This window comes from Dendrobates tinctorius, unplaced genomic scaffold (genome assembly GCF_039654945.1).
Source record: "Dendrobates tinctorius isolate UK_male_01 unplaced genomic scaffold, ASM3965494v1 ptg000004l, whole genome shotgun sequence".
NCBI lineage: Eukaryota > Metazoa > Chordata > Amphibia > Anura > Dendrobatidae > Dendrobates > Dendrobates tinctorius.
Genome location: NW_027361672.1, coordinates 41,302,465 through 41,328,846, shown reverse-complemented (window position 1 = coordinate 41,328,846; position 26,382 = coordinate 41,302,465).

The window sequence follows — 26,382 nt, the reverse complement described above, 5'->3', positions numbered from 1 at the left end:
TTTTAGCAATCCATGTTTGTCTTATTATGTGAATTAAAATGTTTCATTCCTGCAGGCTGAGATCATCATAGAATTCTACAATGGAAAAAGACAGATATAGCTTGATAGAGACCAATATGATATAACTACTTACTGGCAAAACATTACAGCCCCAGGGCCACCCGTGAGGGAAGCAACTGCTCTCTTACTCACCGTGTATACTTTTATATATGATCAGTTTCCATTTTAAAAGATGCTTCTTCTATTTTGGAACAAATGTCAGTCCATGTTGCAATGAAACCAAGTTGACATTTTGAAACTTTCCTTTAACCAAAGAGATTACTTTAAAGAGCTCGGTATGATCTCGTCACTTATCACTTGGAATTCTGTAGTTGACGACCGTAGCAGGGGCAGATCAGCATGATACAACGTGTAGAATTACAAAGGATTTGACTAAGCCCGATCCCCGTCAGAAAACGATGGCGCTCCTGCCACTAGATGAGAAAGTATGTCATAGCCTATGGCAGGAAACAAAAAGTAAAAAGAAATAAGATGTATCTTATACTTTAACAATAATGCATTCTCTTCTAAATGTGGTGGCTAGGGGAAAGATTTTGAGAAATGTTTTCCTAAATAACGCATTGAACACCAATACACTTTTGTGAGGGTAAAACTGTTGTTGTGCTTCAGTTCCATAGTAGATTGCTGATGACACATGGCATAGAAACTAAGAGGAACCTCCAAGCAAGAACCATGAGTTGTAAAGCACTGAATAGCTAGAAATATGACAATGTGCTGTGACAGACAAATGTAACCACATAAAATGTATTCTCTCTTTTTTATGAGCTCGCTCCTTGATGTCTGTTTACAGTAAAGAAAAAAATATATATGATATCAAAACAAAAATAACATCTTTTTTTCATAATTTCAAATCATTAAAGGGAATCTGTCACAAGGATTTTGATGCCCCATCTAAAAACAACATGAAGTAAGCAAACAGACCCTGAATCCAGCAATGTGTTATAGTATTTACTGAGTGAGGGAGTTCTTGCACAACCAGAGTTTTTAGCTATATAATGCAGCAGATCTGAGAAAGCGAGTGAGTGAGCTGCTTATCAGAGAAGGAGGTGGAGTCAGAGACCAGGACTCATGCAGCCAGTTAGCTACAGCAATGATAATGTCCTAGTGATAAAACCTTTATTATAAGAAAACAACAGGACACAGCTTAATAATTGACACATTGTTGAAATCTAAGTTTTAACCTCTATCTCATGCCGTCCTCAGATTACATAGCAAACCAGCTGATAGAATCACTTTAAAACTATGCCAGCCCCCTTTTCTTTATATGCATCAGCTATGAGAAAAAAGAAGGCTTGCTTACTAATGATGAGTGAGCAGTAAAATGTTTGGATGCTCATTGCTCGAACCGAGCAATTCCTAATGTTCAGATGTATAATGAGTCTATAATGAGAGTATAATGGGAGTCAATGGGAAATCAAAGCACTTTTCCGACAGACCCTACAAGGAGATATGGGGGAAATGAAAATGTTGAAATGGATGGAAAAGTGCAGGAAGGAAATGGAATGAGAACAACATGGGGAAGACCTCTGGAAGCATCTCTGACTTCCAGATTTCTGCTGAGAACAATTGTGTCAAATTTTTACTCCATTTTAAGGATTGTGTAGAACGGAAGTTCCCCAAAATGTACATCTTTATATAGATATATACAGCTCTGGCAAAAATTAAGAGATCACTGCAAAATTTTCAGTTTGTCTGACTTTTCTCTTTATAGGTATATTTTTGAGTAAAATGCAAATTGCTATTTTATTCTGTAAACTACTGACAAAATGTCTTCGAATTTCCAAGCACTACATTTTGTATTTATTTTCAGAAAAATGAGAAATGGTCAAAATAATAAAAAAAATGCAGTTCTTGCAGACCTCAAATAAGAAAAGTTCATAATCATTTAGAAACAACAATACTAATGTTTTAACTCAGGAAGAGTTCAGAAATCAATATTTTGTGGAATAACCATGATTTTTAATCACAGCTTTCATGCGTCTTGGCATGATTTCCACCAGTTTTTCACACTGCTTTTGGGTGACTTTATGCCACTCCTGGTACATAAGTTTAAGCAGTTCTTTGTTTGATGGCTTGTGACTATCCATCTTCCTCTTGATTACATTCCAGAGGTTTTCTATGGGGTTCAGGTCTGGAGATTGGGCTGGCCATGACAGAGATTTGATGTGGTGGTCCTTCATCCACACATCGATTGACCTAGCTGCTTGGCATGGCGCATTGTCCTGATGGAAAAACCATTCCTCAGAGTTGGGGAACATTGCCTGAGCAGAAGGAATCAACTGTTTTTCTAGGGTAACCTTGTATGCGGCTTGATTCATACATCCTTCGCTAAGATTAACCTGCTCAATTCCAGCCTTGTTGAAGCATCCCCTGATCATCACTGATCCTCCATCAAATTTTACAGTGGGTGCAAGAGACTGTCGCTTGTACGCCTCTCCAGGTCTCCATTTAACCATTAACACAAAAAGACACATCACTCCGTAATCATAGTGTGGGGTGCACAGAGATGGATACCAGTCCAGATCAAATGCAGAAAAAAAAAATCCGGCACTCCCAAATGCAGAAAAAAATTAATTGTTTTATTCACAATTAGGTAGTCCACAAGGTTTACATTGTTATGTAACGTTTCGGTCAATATCCAGACCTTTTTCAGACATAAATAGCCAAAGTTCCCCTGCTGGGTAAAAGTTATGCGCTATAAGGTTTGTGCAAACTGGCTGTAAAGAAAGGCGCTAACCATTAGATGATCAGGTGTTGAGCAACGTTGAAAATTAGCCTCATCAGAGAAGATTACCTTACACAAGTCCTCTATGGTCCAATCTTTATGGTCTTTGGCAAACTTCAGCCTGACTGTCCTTTGCTTCTCATTGATGAAAGGCTTTTTTCTAGCTTTACATGACTTGAGCCCTGCCTCTAGGAGCCTGTTACGAACTGTTCTTGCCATGCACCCCAGCTGCCATTTGCCATTCCTTTTGTAAGTCACTTGATGTCATCCTGCGGTTGCTGAGTGTCATTCGAATAAGATGACTGTCATCCCGGTCAGTAGAGAGTCGTTTTCGCCCTCTACCAGTCTGTAGCTTTGTTATTCCCAACGTCTGCTGCTTGACCTTGTTGTAATGGACTGCCGTCTTAGAAATTTTAAGGATGGAGGCAACATGACACTCACTGTATCCCTCTGTTAGTAAAGCCAGAACTGAGACCTTCTTTTCCTCACTCAAGACTTTTCTTTTCAACTCCTTTGTCATGGTTAAAAGTTACTTTTTCATTCCAATTACTTTTGGGATATTACTAGCACTTGTTTTGCCATCCAGCTTGTCCTATTGCAAGAGGATTGTGAACACCACAGCAGGGTTTTTTATACTTTCCTTCGTTAAATAAGATTTGGTTCAGGTGATCACCTTATCAGAAGCACATTAATTAGAATGGGGTGTAATCTGGATGGAATTCAACTGACACTGGAATGGAATGGCTGTCAGACATGTAGAGAAGCTGATTTTTATAAAACTGTGCAGTGGTGTCTTAATTTTTGCCAGAGCTGTAAATATTGCATGTTGCCCATGTATTTCAAATATGTATGTATGTGTATCAGAAGCCCCCTCCTCAATCATGTGGTTTCAATTGCCTTAAGACAAAGATAGGTCCAGCCATGTGATAATAGAACTGATTTAATCAAGAGGGGGCATGAACCTCAACCAGTGGACAATACACTGGTGACATTGTCCCTCACACCTGGGACAGGACATATCTCTTTTTGGCTGGACGATAATTCCAAGAGACATGTACTTTTTGCTCTCTTTCTCCTTGGACATCTTGATGGGACACATTGGCTGAGTATCCCATGTAACCCCTTTTCTTACTAGGCCCTGTATTCCAGCATTAACCCCCCTAGCTCCTTAGTATTTTGAGTTAATCGTGGGTTTGAATGTGTGATATTGTTGTGATATTACTGTATTAGTGTGGTAGCATTAATATATGTGTAAATATTTATATTTATAGTCAACAGCTTGTGCATAAATATATATGTATGTAATAGACTGTAGACTTGTGTGTGTAATAAATATCCTTTACTGATACGCCGTTTTGTCTCAGTTAGTATATAGTATATTGAACAGATAATGTTAAGGCATTACTAAGTGGATATTAATTATTAATAGTCGAGTTCGGCATTACTAGTTAATATCAGACCTCAATAGAGGTGCTGGGAGAGTTACCCTTTAATAACTATAATTTAGTATTTTTGGAGGGAAACAGCCTTTCGCAGACAATAAAACATTAAAAATTGATGAGAATTTCAGTTCACAGGAAAAAAAAGTTAAGAAACATTCTTTCCTGCATAATGACTTGTGTATAAGGCAAAATTTAAAAAGGAATTATAAAAATAATAATTTAAGTAAACCAAAATAGATTTTTTATTAAATATTTCTTTTTATGTTTATTTAAAAAAAATGGAAATTTCAGTGTAAATTATGAAGGAAGCAAGAAGTGCCAAAAATTAGATGGAAGAGGGACTCAGCTACACCCTGCTTTAGGCATAAAGGAGGGCCTAATATACATTATTTTCAAATTGTCATGTAGTTGTACTCCTAGACTCATAAAAGCTATGCACTAAATGGAAAGGCTGCCAAAAATTACAAGCACTATCATCCATACACCCCTGAGGGCATCAACTATCGTGCCTCATTCAGATATTGTATACAAAGTGCATTTGTGGTACTCCTGCACTCATAAACGTTTTGCAAACAGTGCAAAGCCTGCCAAAAAATTACAAGCAGGGTCAGCCACACACCCTTGAACGCACCAACTGCAGTACCTCATTCAAATATTGCAAACAAGGTATACCACCGAAATGTAACACAAACTACGTAATACTCCATGGATGACAAAGTGTGGTTGTGGTACTCCTACATGCATAAAAGTTCTGCACACAGTGCAAAACCTGACAAAAATGACAAGCAAGGTTAGCGATACACCCTTGAAGGAATTAACTGTAGTGCCTGATTCAAATATTGTGAACAAAGTGTAGTTGTGGTGCACTCATAAAAGCTCTGCACACAGTGCAAAGCCGGAAAAATGGCCAAATGGAGTGTCTCATAAAAAATAAGGTGTAGTTTTGGCACTTTTACACTCATAAAGGCTTTGTATAAAATGTAAAACTAAAAAAAAATTATAAGGAGCGTCATCCAGTTACCCATAGACCCTTGAAGGCAACAACTTGTGAAACTTTTGAAAGTATAGTTGTGGCACTCCTACACTTATAAAGGCTTTGTACAATAAGAAGGTGTAGTTTTGACACTTTTAAACTCGTAAAAACTTTGCACACATTGCAAAGCTAGGAAGAAATGATAAGGAGTATCATCCAGTCATGCACAGACTCTTGAAGTTGGGCCTCATTCAAATATTTTGAATGTGTAGTTGTGCACAAAGTGTGAAGCCAGGAGAAAATGATAAGGATGGTAATACTGCAATCCTCTTCATGTGTCCGCTTCTTTTCCTTCCTGGGGGGACTGCCTCCACCTTCTTCCTGGGCCTGATTACAGATGCCTGGGTTGTAAATGATTGGGTAGTGTCGGAGCCCTTTACATGCTGAAATGGGCGAAAGCCCCCTGTGTCAACTGCACAATCACTTGCTCCCACATAGGAGGTGGAGAACTCTAAGGACAGTACTATCTCTCAGGATAGTAGCCCCATCTTGAGCCGCCTCAAGGAGCCTCTCCCAGGCCCGTTCATTTTGCATCCTGTTCCCTTCCTTCTTGGATCACACCCACCATAAACCAGCAATGTTGCCCCTACATTTTAAGGAACATAACCCTGGGTCCAGCCATCAGCTCTTGCAAACTTCGAGGCAAGTGTTTTGTCTCTACTGCCTGATCAATGACCAAGATGGGATGATGGGTCCCAAGCTCTTGCATGGACTCCCATCTCTGCTGGTGGTTGTACGTAATGACCTTCCCCCAGACTGACAACTCTTGGTACCTTGTGGCTAGCAGGCCCACTAGCATATTCTCAGCCTTGGTCCTGGCTCGCCTCCTTCTCTCTTCCGTCCAGCATAGGCCTCACAGTCCACTCACCAGTTGCTGTATCATGGCTCTCCCATCCACAGTCCGCAAGAACCCCAGTGGTGAAGAGGGTCATCATTGTCTTTGCTTTAATTATTGTATTATCTTTAACTTTGTTACTTATGACTGTTGTATATGAATGTTTGAATTGTAAAGTGCTGAAGAATGTTAGCAACATATAAATAAAGATTATTTATATTATTATTAGTATCCCTTAGTAGGACCTTTAGTATGATGGTTCAGCATCAGCACCAGTATCAACACTAGAGAACTCTGAAAAGTTAAACTTTGCACACACTGGTCTGGATAACTGCTCTCCCCTCTCCCTTCAATCACAACTGTCCCTGAGCTGTGTAATGTCATCAGTGAGCTGTGCAAGGCAGCGCCTGTCCTTTTATAACCTCTAATGAGGTAAAAAGCCAATCACAGTAATGCCGCTACCAAGATGGCTACGGCTTTCAATGACTGGCAGGCAATTCTTGCATGCTTATTGTCTGTGTAACAGGAGCCAAATGGGTGGGAGGGGGATTCAAGCTTCAAACCTGAGCACTAGAGTTGAGCGACTTTTGTTTTTTTAGGGTCGCGTTTCGTTTCGTGAAACCCGACTTTTCCAAAAGTCGGGTCGAGCAAGATCGTCCGATTATAGGGAAAAGTCGGGGTCATCCCGAAACACGAAACCCAATGTAAGTCAATGGGGAATAAAAGTCGGCAGTGAGAGGAGGACAGGAAACACACCTACAGTGCCCATTTGAATGCCAAAAGCATCAATTCTTCTTACTTAAGCTTGTCAACCTTAATTAACTTCATAATACAAGTTACGCACTGAAAAATGGGGGTTATTTGGCTAAATTTGTGGGGGGGGGGGCTGGCTGCAGGTTTTCATGTGCCCTGGGCGAAAGAGCGCCCCTTTAACACATACCACAACTCATCATGCTCCGATACGGCAGAGAAATAGCGGTATATAGTACAATGAAAAATACCTCACTTTTTACATCTCATGACGAGGCCCATCTATTTCTCCATACAAAATCATTGGTCCCATATAATGTTTGAAACAGTATATGATGAGCTCCACATAATGCTACAGTATATGTTGGTCCCCATGGATGAAGCTCCACTGTCTTATGGGCCCAAATAATGCTCCAAACATAATGGGCCCCATTTCTAATGCTCTAGTGTATAATGGGCCCTGTAAATGCTGCTCCAGTGTCTGATGTCCACCTTTGGAATGTTCCAGTGTATGGTGGGCCCCATCTATCATTCTCCAGAGTATAGTGCTCCCCAAAAATTGCTGTCCCAACATAGAAAACAATCAAATAAGTCTCCTCGCTAGGGAATCCCAGTACTTGTCTGGACAGGTGCTGTAGCTTGCTTAACAGCTCGCCAGCCGTTCTCACGCCCAGTATGGATTGCACGTGATTGCACAAAGGTTAGAAAGGGTACCGTATCCCTGGATAACATGTATGGATAGCGTACACATTCAAAATATATGTCTATACAGCATGAGGCAGGCTCAGACGGTGTTAGGCCCAGTATGGATTGCATGTCATTGCACAAAGTTTAGAAAGGGTACCGTATCCCCGGATAACATGTATGGATAGCGTACACATTCAAAATATATGTCTATACAGCATGAGGCAGGCTCAGACGGTGTTAGGCCCAGTATGGATTGCACGTCATTGCACAAAGGTTAGAAGGGGTACCGTATCCCCGGATAACATGTATGGATAGCGTACACATTCAAAATATATGTCTATACAGCATGAGGCAGGCTCAGACGGTGTTAGGCCCAGTATGGATTGCACGTCATTGCACAAAGGTTAGAAAGGGTACCGTATCCCCGGATAACATGTATGGATAGCGTACACATTCAAAATATATGTCTATACAGCATGAGGCAGGCTCAGACGGTGTTAGGCCCAGTATGGATTGCACGTCATTGCACAAAGGTTAGAAGGGGTACCGTATCCCCGGATAACATGTATGGATAGCGTACACATTCAAAATATATGTCTATACAGCATGAGGCAGGCTCAGACGGTGTTAGGCCCAGTATGGATTGCACGTCATTGCACAAAGGTTAGAAGGGGTACCGTATCCCCGGATAACATGTATGGATAGCGTACACATTCAAAATATATGTCTATACAGCATGAGGCAGGCTCAGACGGTGTTAGGCCCAGTATGGATTGCACGTCATTGCACAAAGGTTAGAAAGGGTACCGTATCCCCGGATAACATGTATGGATAGCGTACACATTCAAAATATATGTCTATACAGCATGAGGCAGGCTCAGACGGTGTTAGGCCCAGTATGGATTGCACGTCATTGCACAAAGGTTAGAAGGGGTACCGTATCCCCGGATAACATGTATGGATAGCGTACACATTCAAAATATATGTCTATACAGCATGAGGCAGGCTCAGACGGTGTTAGGCCCAGTATGGACTGCACGTCATTGCACAAAGGTTAGAAAGGGTACCGTATCCCCGGATAACATGTATGGATAGCGTACACATTCAAAATATATGTCTATACAGCATGAGGCAGGCTCAAACGGTGTTAGGCCCAGTATGGATTGCACGTCATTGCACAAAGGTTAGAAGGGGTACCGTATCCCCGGATAACATGTATGGATAGCATACACATTCAAAATATATGTCTATACAGCATGAGGCAGGCTCAGACGGTGTTAGGCCCAGTATGGATTGCACGTCATTGCACAAAGGTTAGAAGGGGTACCGTATCCCCGGATAACATGTATGGATAGCGTACACATTCAAAATATATGTCTATACAGCATGAGGCAGGCTCAGACGGTGTTAGGCCCAGTATGGATTGCACGTCATTGCACAAAGGTTAGAAGGGGTACCGTATCCCCGGATAACATGTATGGATAGCGTACACATTCAAAATATATGTCTATACAGCATGAGGCAGGCTCAGACGGTGTTAGGCCCAGTATGGATTGCACGTCATTGCACAAAGGTTAGAAGGGGTACCGTATCCTCGGATAACATGTATGGATAGCGTACACATTCAAAATATATGTCTATAAAGCATGAGGCAGGCTCAGACGGTGTTAGGCCCAGTATGGATTGCACGTCATTGCACAAAGGTTAGAAGGGGTACCGTATCCCCGGATAACATGTATGGATAGCGTACACATTCAAAATATATGTCTATACAGCATGAGGCAGGCTCAGACGGTGTTAGGCCCAGTATGGATTGCACGTCATTGCACAAAGGTTAGAAAGGGTACCGTATCCCTGGATAACATGTATGGATAGCGTACACATTCAAAATATATGTCTCAGGAGGCAGGCTCAGACGGTGTCAGGCACAGTATGGATTTGACGGCCCAGATTACACAGCGGAGGAGCAGGGAGAGGTAAAGATTGCAAATGCTGGGGCCCTGGCCAAGCAAGGGGGGCCCACTCGTGGGCGTTGGTACTGGCACTGGGCCCCTCATAGTACAGCGGTGTGTCTGACGGCGGGTGTGCACCACCACCGTCAGAGACACTTGATTGCACTATGAGGGACCCTGTGCCAGTGCCCGCGCCCAAGAGAAGGCCTACCCACCTGTCCAGGTCAACGGCACTCGCACGGTGTCGTGCGCTAGGTGGTGACCCCGGCCATGGGGGGGAGGCAGCACAGTTAGGGAGTTTTAGAAAGTGGCATATGTTGATGTTGGACATTCAGCTGATGCAAAAGGCGAAATAGGTGAAGTACCAGGAAGAGGTGGACCAAAGCAAGCCATTTTTCTGTCACCCTATGTGTCATCAGGGGAAGGTGGGACAAAATCCTTGGAAACCCATGCGTGGTTCATTTTAATGAAGGTTAGATCATCCACATTTTGGGTTGACAGACGGGTCCTTTTTTCTGTCAGGATTGATCCAGCTGCACTGAAGACTCTTTCCGATAATCTGACATGTGGGCCAATGTTCCCGGTGTCAATGATGCACTGCGAGTGCTGGGTGGAGGAGCACTTTCTGGCAAATCCACATCCCTCCAGTCACGCACAAACCCTGTACCAGACCTTGCCACGCCAACATTTTCACTTGCCCCACGAGATGCATCCTCCTCCCCTAAGTAATCATCCCCATCATCCTCCTCCTCCTCCTCCTCTTCTTCCTCCACCTCGTCCAGGAGAGGTCCCTGAGCAGACAATGGCTGAATGTCATCAAGGATTCCCTCCTCCTCTTCCTCCTCATCAACATTGGCTGCAGATGCCTGCTCCTTAAGGTGCGTCAAAGTTTGCATGAGCAGACGCATAAGTGGGATGCTCATGCTTAGGATGGCGTCGTCTGCGCTTACCAGCCGTGTGCATTCCTCAAAACACTGAAGGACTTTACAAAGGTCTTTCAGCTTTGACCACTGCACGCCTGTCAACTCCATGTCTGCTCTCAAAGTGCCTGGCCGTGTATCCTCCCACAAATGCATTTTGGCCTGCCTCTGCTCGCACAGCCGCTCCACCATGTGCAGGGTGGAGTTCCACCTTGTTGCAATGTCGATAATGAGGCGGTGGTTGGGAAGGTGGAGCAATCGCTGCAGCTTCTGCATACGAACGGAGTGTACAGGCGACCGGCGGATTTGCGCGCACAGTCTTCGCACCTTCTGGAGCAGGGCTGTTAACTCCGGATAATTTTTGAGGAAGCACTGCACCACCAGGTTCAAGGTGTGAGCCAAGCAAGGTATGTGGCTGAGTTTTGAAAGGGCTATGGCTGCCACAAAATTACGGCCGTTATCACTAACTACCTTGCCTGCCTCAAGATGTACACTGCCCAGCCATGACTCAGTTTGTCGCTTCAAGTACTCGGCCAGCACCTCGGCGGTGTGTCTGTCGCCCAAACACATCATCTGCAACACAGCCTGCTGACGCTTTCCACTAGCTGCTCGATAGGGGGACACATCGTGTGCAACAGTGGCAGCTGCAGATGGAGTGCTCGTACGACTGCGCTCTGTGGACGAGCTGTCGCTTCTGGAGGAGGAGGAGGAGGAGGAGGGTCGAACGCCTACAGCCAACTGTTTCCTATACCGTGGGCTAGGCAGCACTGTCCCACCACCGCTGTCCCCTGTGGACCCTGCATCCACCACATTAACCCAGTGTGCAGTGATGGACACGTAACGGCCCTGGCCATGCCGACTGGACCATGCATCAGTTGTGAGGTGCACCTTTCCGCTCACTGACTGCTTGAGTGCATGGACAATGCAGTCTTTCACATGATGGTGGAGGGCTGGGATGGCTTTGCGAGAGAAGAAGTGGCGACTGGGTAGGTCATAGCGTGGTACTGCATAGGCCATGAGTTCGCGGAAAGCTGTGCTTTCCACCAACCGAAAGGGCATCATCTCAAACGAGATTAGTTTGGCAATGTGGGCGTTCAAACCCAGTGTACGCGGATGAGAGACTGAGTACTTTCTTGACCTACTCATAGTGTCTGGGAGGGTGAGCTGGACTTGAGAGCTGCATATGGTGGAACTAGCGGTGGACAGGGCGGACTGAGAGAGGGTTGATGATGGTGATGGAGTTGGTGTTCTTTCTGATGGCCTAGAATCAGTCTTTCGTTGATATAACAGTGGGATTCCCTGACTGCTGTGGCCTTGCAACGACACCTCAACATTTGCTGCTGTGCTAACCGGTGGGCTTACAGTGGGGGAAACAATGTAGCGTTGCTGACTACCTTCGTTGTGATCAGTTGCACATGTGGCACTTGAGGTTTGGTGTTGTGTCCACGCTTGCAAGTGCATGCTGGTTAAATGTCTAAGCATGCAACTGGTATTCAAATTTTTCAGATTTTTCCCTCGGCTAAAGGTCTTTGCGCACTTCTTACAGATAACCTTGGCCTGATCATGAGGATTTTGTTCAAAAAACTGCCACACTGCACTCTTCCTACTTTGGCAGACATTTTGCGGCCTAGCACGCTGTGATCTTTTGACCCTCTGGACAAGCTGTCCAGCAACTCTTTTGATGTTTGGAACCTGTCTTTGGAGTGCTCCGGGCCTGCCAGATAACAGCTGTTGCGATGTCGATGTCTGCTGTGGATGCTCCTCATCTGAGCTATTGGAAGCAGCACCCTCTTCCCCCAATGGATGCCAATCTGGGTCAACAACTGGGTCATCCATCACCTCCTCTTCTATGTCATGTGCACCTTTCTCTGTGTCACCGTGTATGGTGGTATAGTGTGCGGGAAGGGGCACCTGAGTCTCATCAGGGTCAAAATCTGGCTCTGTACACTGCGAGGACAATGTAGTGCTCTGAGTGAATGTACCAGCAGAATCATCCATCAGCGGCTGTGCATCAGTGCACTTCATGTCAGATTCATCTTGGCCTGGGTAATTCACCATTTCACTTGATAATCCAGGCATGGTATGTGAAAACAGCTCCATGGAGTAATCAGTAGTATGGCCTGCGTCATCCTTCAATCTTGGTTGGGGTGAAGGACACAAGGAAAGGTGTGGTTCATGAACATGAGCCTCCAATGACGACTCAGTGCTTTTACTTTTTACAACTGAAGAAGAGGGGGCGATAGAGCTGGAGGCTGAGTCAGCAATGTAAGACAAAACTTTTTCCTGATGCTCTGCCTTTAAAAGCGGTTTGCCAACTCCTAGAAAACTAAGCGTTCGAGGCCTTATGTAGCCAGACGATGACGCAGGGTCAGCACCTCCTGCATTCGGTCCTATTTTGCTCTTGCCACTACCATCAGATCCACCACCAACACCATCATTACCAGTTGGCAACCCCCGCCCAATTCCACGGCCTCTTCCACCAGCCTTCCTCATTTTTGGTAGAAATGTAGACAAAATCCAACAAACTATATAGTAATGTAAAACAAGGTACAAGGTGTCTATAGGACAGGGGAGTTTTAGAATTTCTGCACACACTTGTGGACAGTGGACACTTGTGGATTGTGTGCGGCCCACTGATATCTGAGCGCTATGTGACACGCTCGATGGCACAGCTGCCTGTGACCAAAGTGACGAGAGGATAATGGAGATTTTGAATCTCTGCGTACACTTGTGGACAGTGGACACTTGTGGATTGTGTGCGGCCCACTGATATCTGAGCGCTATGTGACACGCTCGATGGCACAGCTGCCTGTGACCAAAGTGACGAGAGGATAATGGAGATTTTGAATCTCTGCGTACACTTGTGGACACTGGACACTTGTGGATTGTGTGCGGCCCACTGATATCTGAGCGCTATGTGACACGCTCGATGGCACAGCTGCCTGTGACCAAAGTGACGAGAGGATAATGGAGATTTTGAATCTCTGCGTACACTTGTGGACAGTGGACACTTGTGGATTGTGTGCGGCCCACTGATATCTGAGCGCTATGTGACACGCTCGATGGCACAGCTGCCTGTGACCAAAGTGACGAGAGGATAATGGAGATTTTGAATCTCTGCGTACACTTTTGGACAGTGGACACTTGTGGATTGTGTGCGGCCCACTGATATCTGAGCGCTATGTGACACGCTCGATGGCACAGCTGCCTGTGACCAAAGTGACGAGAGGATAATGGAGATTTTGAATCTCTGCGTACACTTTTGGACACTGGACACTTGTGGATTGTGTGCGGCCCACTGATATCTGAGCGCTATGTGACACGCTCGATGGCACAGCTGCCTGTGACCAAAGTGACGAGAGGATAATGGAGATTTTGAATCTCTGCGTACACTTTTGGACACTGGACACTTGTGGATTGTGTGCGGCCCACTGATATCTGAGCGCTATGTGACACGCTCGATGGCACAGCTGCCTGTGACCAAAGTGACGAGAGGATAATGGAGATTTTGAATCTCTGCGTACACTTTTGGACACTGGACACTTGTGGATTGTGTGCGGCCCACTGATATCTGAGCGCTATGTGACACGCTCGATGGCACAGCTGCCTGTGACCAAAGTGACGAGAGGATAATGGAGATTTTGAATCTCTGCGTACACTTGTGGACAGTGGACACTTGTGGATTGTGTGCGGCCCACTGATATCTGAGCGCTATGTGACACGCTCGATGGCACAGCTGCCTGTGACCAAAGTGACGAGAGGATAATGGAGATTTTGAATCTCTGCGTACACTTTTGGACACTGGACACTTGTGGATTGTGTGCGGCCCACTGATATCTGAGCGCTATGTGACACGCTCGATGGCACAGCTGCCTGTGACCAAAGTGACGAGAGGATAATGGAGATTTTGAATCTCTGCGTACACTTGTGGACAGTGGACACTTGTGGATTGTGTGCGGCCCACTGATATCTGAGCGCTATGTGACACGCTCGATGGCACAGCTGCCTGTGACCAAAGTGACGAGAGGATAATGGAGATTTTGAATCTCTGCGTACACTTTTGGACACTGGACACTTGTGGATTGTGTGCGGCCCACTGATATCTGAGCGCTATGTGACACGCTCGATGGCACAGCTGCCTGTGAGCAAAGTGACGAGAGGATAATGGAGATTTTGAATCTCTGCGTACACTTTTGGACACTGGACACTTGTGGATTGTGTGCGGCCCACTGATATCTGAGCGCTATGTGACACGCTCGATGGCACAGCTGCCTGTGACCAAAGTGACGAGAGGATAATGGAGATTTTGAATCTCTGCGTACACTTGTGGACAGTGGACACTTGTGGATTGTGTGCGGCCCACTGATATCTGAGCGCTATGTGACACGCTCGATGGCACAGCTGCCTGTGACCAAAGCGACGAGAGGATAATGGAGATTTTGAATCTCTGCGTACACTTTTGGACAGTGGACACTTGTGGATTGTGTGTGGCCCACTGATATCTGAGCGCTATGTGACACGCTCGATGGCACAGCTGCCTGTGACCAAAGTGACGAGAGGATAATGGAGATTTTGAATCTCTGCGTACACTTTTGGACACTGGACACTTGTGGATTGTGTGCGGCCCACTGATATCTGAGCGCTATGTGACACGCTCGATGGCACAGCTGCCTGTGAGCAAAGTGACGAGAGGATAATGGAGATTTTGAATCTCTGCGTACACTTTTGGACAGTGGACACTTGTGGATTGTGTGCGGCCCACTGATATCTGAGCGCTATGTGACACGCTCGATGGCACAGCTGCCTGTGACCAAAGTGACGAGAGGATAATGGAGATTTTGAATCTCTGCGTACACTTTTGGACACTGGACACTTGTGGATTGTGTGCGGCCCACTGATATCTGAGCGCTATGTGACACGCTCGATGGCACAGCTGCCTGTGACCAAAGTGACGAGAGGATAATGGAGATTTTGAATCTCTGCGTACACTTTTGGACACTGGACACTTGTGGATTGTGTGCGGCCCACTGATATCTGAGCGCTATGTGACACACTCGATGGCACAGCTGCCTGTGACCAAAGTGACGAGAGGATAATGGAGATTTTGAATCTCTGCGTACACTTGTGGACACTGGACACTTGTGGATTGTGTGCGGCCCACTGATATCTGAGCGCTATGTGACACGCTCGATGGCACAGCTGCCTTTGACCAAAGTGACGAGAGGATAATGGAGATTTTGAATCTCTGCGTACACTTGTGGACAGTGGACACTTGTGGATTGTGTGCGGCCCACTGATATCTGAGCGCTATGTGACACGCTCGATGGCACAGCTGCCTGTGACCAAAGTGACGAGAGGATAATGGAGATTTTGAATCTCTGCGTACACTTGTGGACACTGGACACTTGTGGATTGTGTGCGGCCCACTGATATCTGAGCGCTATGTGACACGCTCGATGGCACAGCTGCCTGTGACCAAAGTGACGAGAGGATAATGGAGACTTTGAATCTCTGCGTACACTTGTGGACAGTGGACACTTGTGGATTGTGTGCGGCCCACTGATATCTGAGCGCTATGTGACACGCTCGATGGCACAGCTGCCTGTGACCAAAGTGACGAGAGGATAATGGAGATTTTGAATCTCTGCGTACACTTTTGGACAGTGGACACTTGTGGATTGTGTGCGGCCCACTGATATCTGAGCGCTATGTGACACGCTCGATGGCACAGCTGCCTGTGACCAAAGTGACGAGAGGATAATGGAGATTTTGAATCTCTGCGTACACTTTTGGACACTGGACACTTGTGGATTGTGTGCGGCCCACTGATAACTGAGCGCTATGTGACACGCTCGATGGCACAGCTGCCTGTGACCAAAGTGACGAGAGGATAATGGAGATTTTGAATCTCTGCGTACACTTTTGGACACTGGACACTTGTGGATTGTGTGCGGCCCACTGATATCTGAGCGCTATGTGACACACTCGATGGCACAGCTGCCTGTGACCAAAGTGACGAGAGGATAATGGAGATTTTGAATCTCTGCGTACACTTTTGGACACTGGACACTTGTGGATTGTGTGCGGCCCACTGATATCTGAGCGCTATGTGACACGCTCGATGGCACAGCTGCCTGTGACCAAAGTGACGAGAGGATAATGGAGATTTTGAATCTCTGCGTACACTTTTGGACAGTGGACACTTGTGGATTGTGTGCGGCCCACTGATATCTGAGCGCTATGTGACACGCTCGATGGCACAGCTGCCTGTGACCAAAGTGACGAGAGGATAATGGAGATTTTGAATCTCTGCGTACACTTTTGGACACTGGACACTTGTGGATGGTGTGAGGCCCACTGATATCTGAGCGCTATGTGACACGCTCGATGGCACAGCTGCCTGTGACCAAAGTGACGAGAGGATAATGGAGATTTTGAATCTCTGCGTACACTTTTGGACAGTGGACACTTGTGGATTGTGTGCGGCCCACTGATATCTGAGCGCTATGTGACATGCTCGATGGCACAGCTGCCTGTGACCAAAGTGACGAGAGGATAATGGAGATTTTTAATCTCTGCATACACTTTTGGACACTGGACACTTGTGGATTGTGTGCGGCCCACTGATATCTGAGCGCTATGTGACACGCTCGATGGCACAGCTGCCTGTGACCAAAGTGACGAGAGGATAATGGAGATTTTGAATCTCTGCGTACACTTTTGGACACTGGACACTTGTGGATTGTGTGCGGCCCACTGATATCTGAGCGCTATGTGACACGCTCGATGGCACAGCTGCCTGTGACCAAAGTGACGAGAGGATAAGGGAGATTGGATTGCTTTTAAAAAAGCAGTTTGCGGAGCAGTGGGTAAACAGCAATGCCAGCGTGTCAGGAAGCCTTAAAAGGCAGCCCAACAACCAACACCACTGATACACCACAATATAGCCTCCCCTTGCACTGCACACACAGTGACTTGTGTGTTGTGCAGGCCAAATCGCTAGCAGCAGAAGCAGTTTTTTTGTCTTCTTCCCTGCCTAACGCTCTCCCTACAGAATCAGCAGCAACCTCTCCCTATACTAAGATCGGCAGAAGTAAGATGGCGGTCGGCGTGCACGCCCTTTTATACCCCCTGTGACGCCCACCAAAGCAAGCCAATCACTTGCATGCCCTTCTGAAAGATGGTGGTGACCCGTGCCTATGTCATCACGTTGCCCACAGTGTCCGTGGATCCTGATTGGCTGAAAAAGAGCGCAAAACAAACTTTTGAAACGCGACTTTGGCGCGTAAGTCGCCGACCTCGTGGCCGACCTCATCCTAGGGTCGGGTTTGGTTTCATGAAACCCGACTTTGCCAAAAGTCGGCGACTTTTGAATTTTTTCGACCCGTTTCGCTCAACTCTACTGAGCACAAGTCAATATTCATTGAGTGCCGAGCACATCCCAGCACCCAGATACACGAGTGATATCCTTGTTTTCCCGAGCAGGTTTGCTTATCCCTATTATGCAATATGTCTTCCTATATATTGTGTCATGTGAATTTTATTGCATTGTGATGTTTGCCTGTGTTTGTATCGAGTGCGATAAGTATTTCTTGTATGCATAGTGTGTAGTGTAAGGAAGTTCCTCCCAGCAAGACAGCTGGAATAGAAGTAGTTAGAGTTGTGACTAGCCCACAGGGGGAGTGCTTAATGATAGGGACAAGACTGTGTTTCCTAAATATAGTGAGATAGAGTTTGGAGAATATCAAGTGTGCAGTGCTGCTAAGGGGTGATTAACACCTAGAAAAGACTGGAGCAAGGAATAGCAAAATTCTAAAGAGAGTTACTGACGAGACTGAGAGACCTTCCAGAAGGCATTATTGGATAAGATGCTGAGTTATAAGAAACCTTCGGCACTAGCAAGGTCTTGGGTTTCTTATAGCCCATAAAATCCAAAAAAGAATGATAGGCAGCAGATCCAAAGGAGAATAAAGAGAGGCAGAGTGGGGAGATCTGTTAGAATACATGAAGGAAATGAGTCAGAACTTCTCTAGGGAGAACTACCGTAATCTAAAATAATGCAAAAGCAATTCTTCCATAGAGACTATAACATAGATTGACGATAACTAGAGTTGAGCGACTTTAGTCGGATCGGGTTTCTTGAAACAAAATTTGCTTCAGATGAAACTGGTCCGACTAGGGCAAAAAAAAGTCGGAGTTTCGTCCGAAACCCGACCCCAATGCAAGTCAATGGGGAATAAAAGTCGGCATTGAGCGGATGAATGTCATCTGCTCAATGCCAACTTTTATTCCCCATTGACTTGCATTGGAGTCGGGTTTCGGACGAAACTCCGACTTTTTTTGCCCTAGTTGGACCAGTTTCATCTGAAACAAATTTTGTTTCAAGAAACCCGATCCGACTAAAGTCGCTCAACTCTAACGATAACCTCACCACCAAGAAACAGAGCAATACTTTGGAGAGATCAGCGCAAAACATTACGTTTCTTATAAACTATTTGTGTTACAAATATACCAGGCAGTTAACAAAATCTCTAAAAGGGAAATTGTCATAAAAATATTGTCATAAGAAAAATCGTTTCTAAAAACTATGATTTTTTTTTATCACAAATAAAAAAAGTCCTGAAATCTTGTTTTTCAATCTGGCCCCTGAGCCTCACAATAGACTGACAATTAGGACCCAATTTCTGTGCACCAGCTGCATCAGAAAACTTTTGGCTGCCACTGGGCTGGTAACAGCTGTTGGCGAGGGGTGCCGACTGTTACAACCCCACTCGTCAGATATTGAAGGCCTATCCTGAGGATAAGTGATCAATAAAAAAAAGTAGTGGCTAACCCTTTTGAAGGTACTGTTTTTGCACTCATTGCTCAATCAGTTTACAGTCACATTGATTATGCAAGTGTGGCGCCCCTGAGGCTCGGTCACCACAGAGGTACTGCACCTTCTGCTAAGGTGTAGTGCCCCACCATCCAGGTAAGGTGGGAACTCCTTTCCACACTCCAACACTCGCACCACACACAACAGGGTAGTTCTGCACAACCACATTGCGGCTCAGTGCTTAGAGAGTAGCAGAGCACCTCTGGTGGTTCCCTGCATGGAACACTGGATGTGTTTGGAGGTGGGTGGAGTCAGGTTCAGTCTGGCAGAAGGTCAGGCAGGTAAGAAGTCACTCAGACAGGAGTAAGGATCCCTAGAAGAAGGGATGGAGGAAGGAGTGCTGCAGCTGCCTCAGTGATCTGGCACGGGAAAGTAACAGAAGGAGAAAGACATAGAACTGCAACCTAAGCTTCCATAAGAGAGATAAGGATCAGTACGGAACGAAGGAGTAGAGAGAACAGAGAGGAGACGTGGGTTGGAAGAGGAACCCTGCCTATAGGTTCTCAGAGCAAGGCCGGAGCCCGGTCCCCGAGGTTGTATGGACACTTATGGTTCTGCAGCAGACACCAGTGGAGTAGTTGACTGTAAATGCACTACTCCTATCTAAGACTTGGGGCACAACAGCAACACGGATAGAGAGCCGGGACTTAGGAGTAGAGAGTCCCCGAAGCAGGCTACAGCTGTCTGCCATACGAGTAGAGTTCTTGAGAACATCTGACAAGAGGAACTCCAGAGTACCACGGTACTGGAGCTCTTCACACCTTAAGGCGCAATAGAGGCGTCGTTCAGGAAAGGTACATGTTGGCGGAGTGTTGGAGAGGAGCTTTCCATCTGGCCTGGAGGTTGACTGAGTCTCTGACCCGGAGGACACGGCCCGGAGGCAGGCACCCTTGTGTACCGCAGACTGTGAGTAAAGCTTTGGAACTGCAAGCCTTTCTGTCCTCCATTCATTCTCGCCCCAACCCACTCAGCACCGCTACATCTGGGGACGATCTTTTACACTGCCTGCGCCTTTCCACAACCATTACAACTACACTGCCCTGAGACATCAGCCCTGCCTGTGGAGGGCTATACCATCACTGCTGCACCATACCATCTGTCCCAGAGGATCTGTCTGCAGCGTCGGCTTAACACCTTCCTTGCCGAGCACCACATGTGGCGTCACGAACTATTCCATTTCATTAACTACATATACATTCCGCCTTTGACTTGGGCGCCCAGGGCCATGGTCCTGGTCACCGCTGCTGTGACACATTCCCCTGACACTGGCTCAGTACCGAGTACCCCACAGCCCTGGGAGGGCAACCCACAAGTACAGAACTTCCCTATACCATTTGACTCTTCAGATTATATTATCCACAGGCTGTGTCTACTACTCCTGTTTTCAATATTCTTCTGCACTGCAGTATTACACTAAAATTAGATTAGGTCTTTTTCTACCTCTATGCTATAAAAGCCTACTATGGTCCTGCTTAGCACCCCTGATTGGCTGTCCTACACCATGTGATATAATAGCTGCAGGGCATTATTGTGAATCTTCAGCGGTGTGTGAGTGAAATTGTGATAAGTATTTTTTTTATTGCTGAGCCTTGCAAATTGAACCAAAGATTGTTTGAATTCATAGGTACTTGCAAGAAGAATATTTAGAATTGAAAGTCCTCAATGGTTGATACCTTTTAGGTACCTGCAAACATCAGGAAATTTGGCTCGAAATCAATCCTACGTGGATCAATCTGCTCGTCTCTTAATGCCCTTAATACCCAGCAGCTTATGAAGAATTTACAGTCAACATTTTCCAGAACCTCCTTCCTATAATGAGAAAATTTAACTTTGAAACATTGTCATAAGACACCCAAAAGTGCCCTGGATGAAGCTGCAACCCCTACGCACAGATCACACCCTGGCACCACAGCAATGGCGATCATCGCAAACCCTTGTGGTGAACAAAAATCACATTTGGCAAAAGACTTTGTCATCTGAAAATTTATGGTGAAAACTTACTGTGTATCTCTGCTCTTTATCTTACCAAATTAATCTATTTGCCCTCATCACCTCTCTATCAAATAATCCAAATTGACTTTTTGAAAATGGTCACTCCCTTCTTAGTTTTAAACTACAGGATCTTATTATCAACCTCAGTACAGATAACTTGGCTAGGTTCTTGAACTCCGTGCACACATGGGCATGGCCTCCCTTTCATTGAGCCATGCATTACCATTAAATAGTTTCCCATTGCTACGTATCGACAGTTTTTCCCTGCTCCTGATCGGACCATATTCACATTGAGGTCATTTTTGACACAGGGTAAGGTTTTAATACTAGTGTTTAGAACCAATTCCGACTGGGTACACCTTCACGCTGGTGGGATGGCTTTTATTTATTTATTTGTTATCAAAAACAGTGTTTATTAAATGTCCTTTGTCATTTATATTAACTATTGCTTTTTACTTATTTATAGCAAGGTATATGTTCATTTTGTTTTTATCTTAGGTTTTGTCTGTTTAATGGACAGTGTTAATATTCTCGGTATTATTTCGGTTTTACTTATTTAAAAGAAAAAATTGACAATATCCGAGAGGAAATAATCTCACCCTTCATCAAGTTCACTTTCCGCCCTTGAACTGGTCACAGAAGTTTTTAGGCTCCTCTATTCTGCTTGCTCTACTACCTGCACCATTGATCCTATTCTCTCACACCTACTCTTCAATGTCACCGGTCAATACAAAGGTGATATCAACCCCACAAAAAAGAATCCCACTTGCCACCACCACAGGACAAGTTGGAAAAGCCGGGCACAGCGCCAAAATTGGCGCATCTAAGAGATGCTCCTTTTCTGGCAGCTGTGGGCTGCTATTTTTAGATTGGGGGGCAATATCCATGGCTCTTATCAGCCTGAGAATACCAGCCCGCAGCTGTCGCTTTAGTTTGGCTGGTCGTCAAAAATTATTTAAATAATTTTAAAAAACAGTGTGTGGACCCCTCTATTCTTGATAACCAACCTTGTTAAAGCTGCCAACTGAGGGATGAAACCCACAGCTGTCAGTTTTGCCTGGCTGGATATCAAAAATACTGGGGAACCCATGCCATTTTTTTAACTATTTATTTAGAGTGCAGGCGACGGCTGATGAATGCTCTATTCAACCACAGCCTGTTTTTGCTGTTATTAGCGCAGCAGGCGTAAACTGATGGGAGTAGTAGCCCCATCAACTTATGACTCGCTCCCAAAGGCTATGGGGTACTCGGTGCCAGGCCCGTTGCTTTCAATGGGAGATGTCACAGTGGCGGTGACCCGGCCCGTGGCCTCAGGCGGTCAATGTAAAAGGGGTAGAGTGATGGGGATAAAGTTATTAAGATGATTCATGATGCCACCTGTGGTTTCTGGTCAGTTTGACCAGCGCTGCAGGGTTGCTTCTCTGGAACAGATGGTGTCGTGCAGCAATGATGTTGAAGCTTCCCACAGGTGGAGCTGTAGTCCCAGGGCAGTAGTAATAGGTGTTGAGGTAGATGGTGCAGTGTTGGGCACAGAGATGTAGCAGTGCTGAGTGGGTTGGCGCAGGAAGAAGGCAATGAGACAGCTGAGTGCAGTTCCAGTTCTTTTACTCACGTTTTTGGCACAGACAGGTGCCCGCTTCAATGCTGCGGTCTCCAGATCAGGGGCTCAGCCAACTCCCAGGCAGATGGAATTGACCTTTCCAGCACTCCCTTTCGTGTGCCTGTTCTGAACGTCTCCTTTCTAGTGCTTATCAGAGGTACTTGCAGTACTGAGTTACACTGAAGTTCCTCCTGCTTGTTGTAACTCAAACTCCACTCGCATTACAAGTGACTGTAGCCTGCTTCGGGGACTCCATCCGTCATGTCCCGGCTCACACTTAGGTTGCCACCGTTTCTTCGAGTCTTTTGTGGGAATAGAGTGGTCACAGCTCCTATTCCTCCGGTTTCTGCTGCAGGAACCTTAGTTTCAAAAACAGCCTCGGAGACCGGACTCCGGCCATGCACTTCAAACTTGAGGAAGGGCTATGCTCTGACCCTAGTCCTTAGTTCTCTTCGCCTTACATTCCGCACTAAACTATCTTCCTTCTGAAGAATCAGGCTTTCTATTGCTCTTTCCCATGCCAGCAGCTCCAGGTCACTGAAGTCTGCTGCAGCACCTCCTTCACACCATCCCTCTCTGGGGATCTTCTTTCTCTAACTGACCACTTCCTAACATTCTCCCGCTCTCTGGTGTCATCTCAGCTCCACCCACCACCCAGCACTCTTTGTGTTCCAAGCAGGGAGTCACAAAGGTTGCTCTGCTACGCTACTAGTGTTTGTGTTGGATGTGAGTGGTGGAGTCTGGTCAGGTGTTCCATCTTACCTGGAAAGTGGGATACTACACCTCAGGAGGAGGTGCAGTACCTCTGTTGTGACTGAACCCTCAGAGGTGCCACATTTACACCGGTGACAAGAAGTAAACTTTTTACCTCCAGTCACAGCTCCATGTTATGATGAGTCACCGAAGGAGGAAAAAACAAAATACCAGCTAAGTCCAGAAAAACCAGAGAGGTTGGCAGCTATCAGATTGCAGACCCCTGAACCTATCCACAACAACTAGCAGTAGCCGTGGGGGGTTCCTACGGTGCCCTAGACCCCTCGATCACAGCCTGAGAGCTACATAGCCTAAAGACAGAAAGGGGGAAAAACTAAACTGCCCCAGAGCAGACCCCAAAGCAATAGGCAGCCCCCAACATATAATGACGGTGAAGCAAGATGAAAACACTAACACAGATAGAAAGATAGATTGAGCAAATGATGGGGCCCAAGCTAACTACATAGGACAGGATAGGAAAGCTGCTGTCTGCCATCCGCAAAAACCCTATCAAAATGAGCCAACAGACTGATAGGAAAAACAGGCCCTGAAGTCGCTAGGCTTCAAAAGACTATATCAGCACTCAGGTATATTCTGTAGACAGAGCAAAAGATCAACAGATCAGAGACAAAAATGGAATTCAGCTCACCCCCGGCCGGGGATGGCAGAACTCCCAAAAAACAAGGGAAAACAAAAACAAAACTGAAGAGTACAAAGCAGAGCAGAAAAACTTAGCTTTGAGACGCAGGAATCAGACTGGTCTCCAAGAATCCAGCAGGAAAATCACCAGCCAGGAAGAAGGGCATTGGCAGCCTTATATCCAGTCCTCAATTCCAGCCACCCAGTTATCATCTAGCTGCCCAGGTGTTTGGTAATCAGTCTCACTACCTTCCTTCACCAGAGGAGAGAGTTCATCAGACCTCAATGGTGAAGGGAAAAATGAACTCACAACAGCTCCGGTCTCACGCAGTCATTTGACAGAGTGGGAGCTGCGTCTCTCTGACCGGCAGTAATAATTTAACCACCATCTCTTAGCTCCTTGAATGCATGCTCCACTCCTTTCTAATCTATTTTTCAGATAACTCGCTTCTTGAACCTTTACAATCCAGCTTCCACTCTTTACATTTTACAGAAATGCCACCTACATCTCAAAGGCATCTCCAGAATCTGCTTTTTTCACCTTTGAAGCTATATAAACAGTTGCTCTCACTCTCTGGCTTCTACAACACTTTACTATTACGTTTTCTCCCTATTACTAAACACTTCTCTCTACAATCCATCCTGAATTCAGCAGCCATGCTCATACTTATCTCCAGCCGCTACATCAAAGCCTACACCCTTTGTCTGATATTGAGTTGGTGCTCAACTTCTACATAGTAAAATATAATCTTTTCACACTCGCCCACAAAACTCTCCACTTATGTTCTGCACCACCCTACATCTCCTCCCTCATCTCTGTCTACCACCTTACCCATGCTCTCTGTTCTGTTAATGATTTAAGACTAACATCTCACATGATCCAAATCTCTGTCCCATCTACAAAACTTTTCTTGTGCTGCACCAAATCTCTAAAGTGCACTATCCCAGACATAACAGTTAGTTCTCAATATCCACAGTTTTAAGCTTACCCTAAAAATGCATCACTTTAGACAAGGTTATTATCTACTGTATATACAGCTCCGGCAAAAATTAAGAGACCACTTTCAAATGTTCAGTTTGTCTGATTTTTCTCTTTATAGGTATATTTTTGAGTAAAATGTAAATTTTTTTTTAGTCTATAAACTTCTGACAACATGTCTCTGAATTTCCAAGCAATACATTTTGTATTTTTTTCTGACAAAGAAAAATGGTCAAAATTAAAAAAAAAAACCAGTGCTTTCAGAACTCAAGTAATGCAAATAAAACAAGTTCATAATCATTTAGAAACAACAATATTAATATTTTAACTCAGGAAGACTTCTGAAATCAATATTTTGTGGAATAACAATGATTTTTAAAAATAGCTTTCATGCGTCTTGGCATGCTTGCCACCAGTCTTTCACACTGCTTCTGGCACAAAAATGTAAGCATTTCTTCTTTGTTTGATGGCTTGTGACTATCCATCATCCTCTTGATCACATTCCAGAGGTTTTCAATGGGGTTCATGTCTGGAGAATGGGCTGCCCATGACAGGGTTTTTATGTAGTGGTATCTTAATTTTAATTTTTCCAGAGCTGTATATATATATATATATATATATATATATATACATACACTACCTTTCACAAGTTTATGGTCACTTAGAAATTTCCTTATTTTTTAAAGAAAAGCACAGTTTTTTTTCCAATGAAGCTAACATTAAATGATTAAAAAATACACTTTATGAATTGTTAATGTGGTAAATGACTATTCTAGCTGCAAACGTCTGGTTTGTAATGCAATATCTTCATAGGTATATAGAGGCCCATTTACAACATCCATCACTCCAGTGTTCTTTTGGTACTTTATGTTTGCTAACTGTGTAAGAAGGCTAATGGATGGTTAGAATACCCTTGAAAACCCTTGTGCAAGTATTTTAGCACAGCTGGAAACAGTTTGGCTGATTAGAGAAGCTATAAACCTGACCTTCCTTTGAGCTAGTTGAGAATCTTGAGCATTACATTAAACTCTCAATATGGCCAGAAAAAAAAGAACTTTCATGTGAAACTCGAGAGTCTAGTCTTGTTCTTAGAAATGAAGGCTATTCCATGTGAGAAATTGCCAAGAAACTGAAGATTTC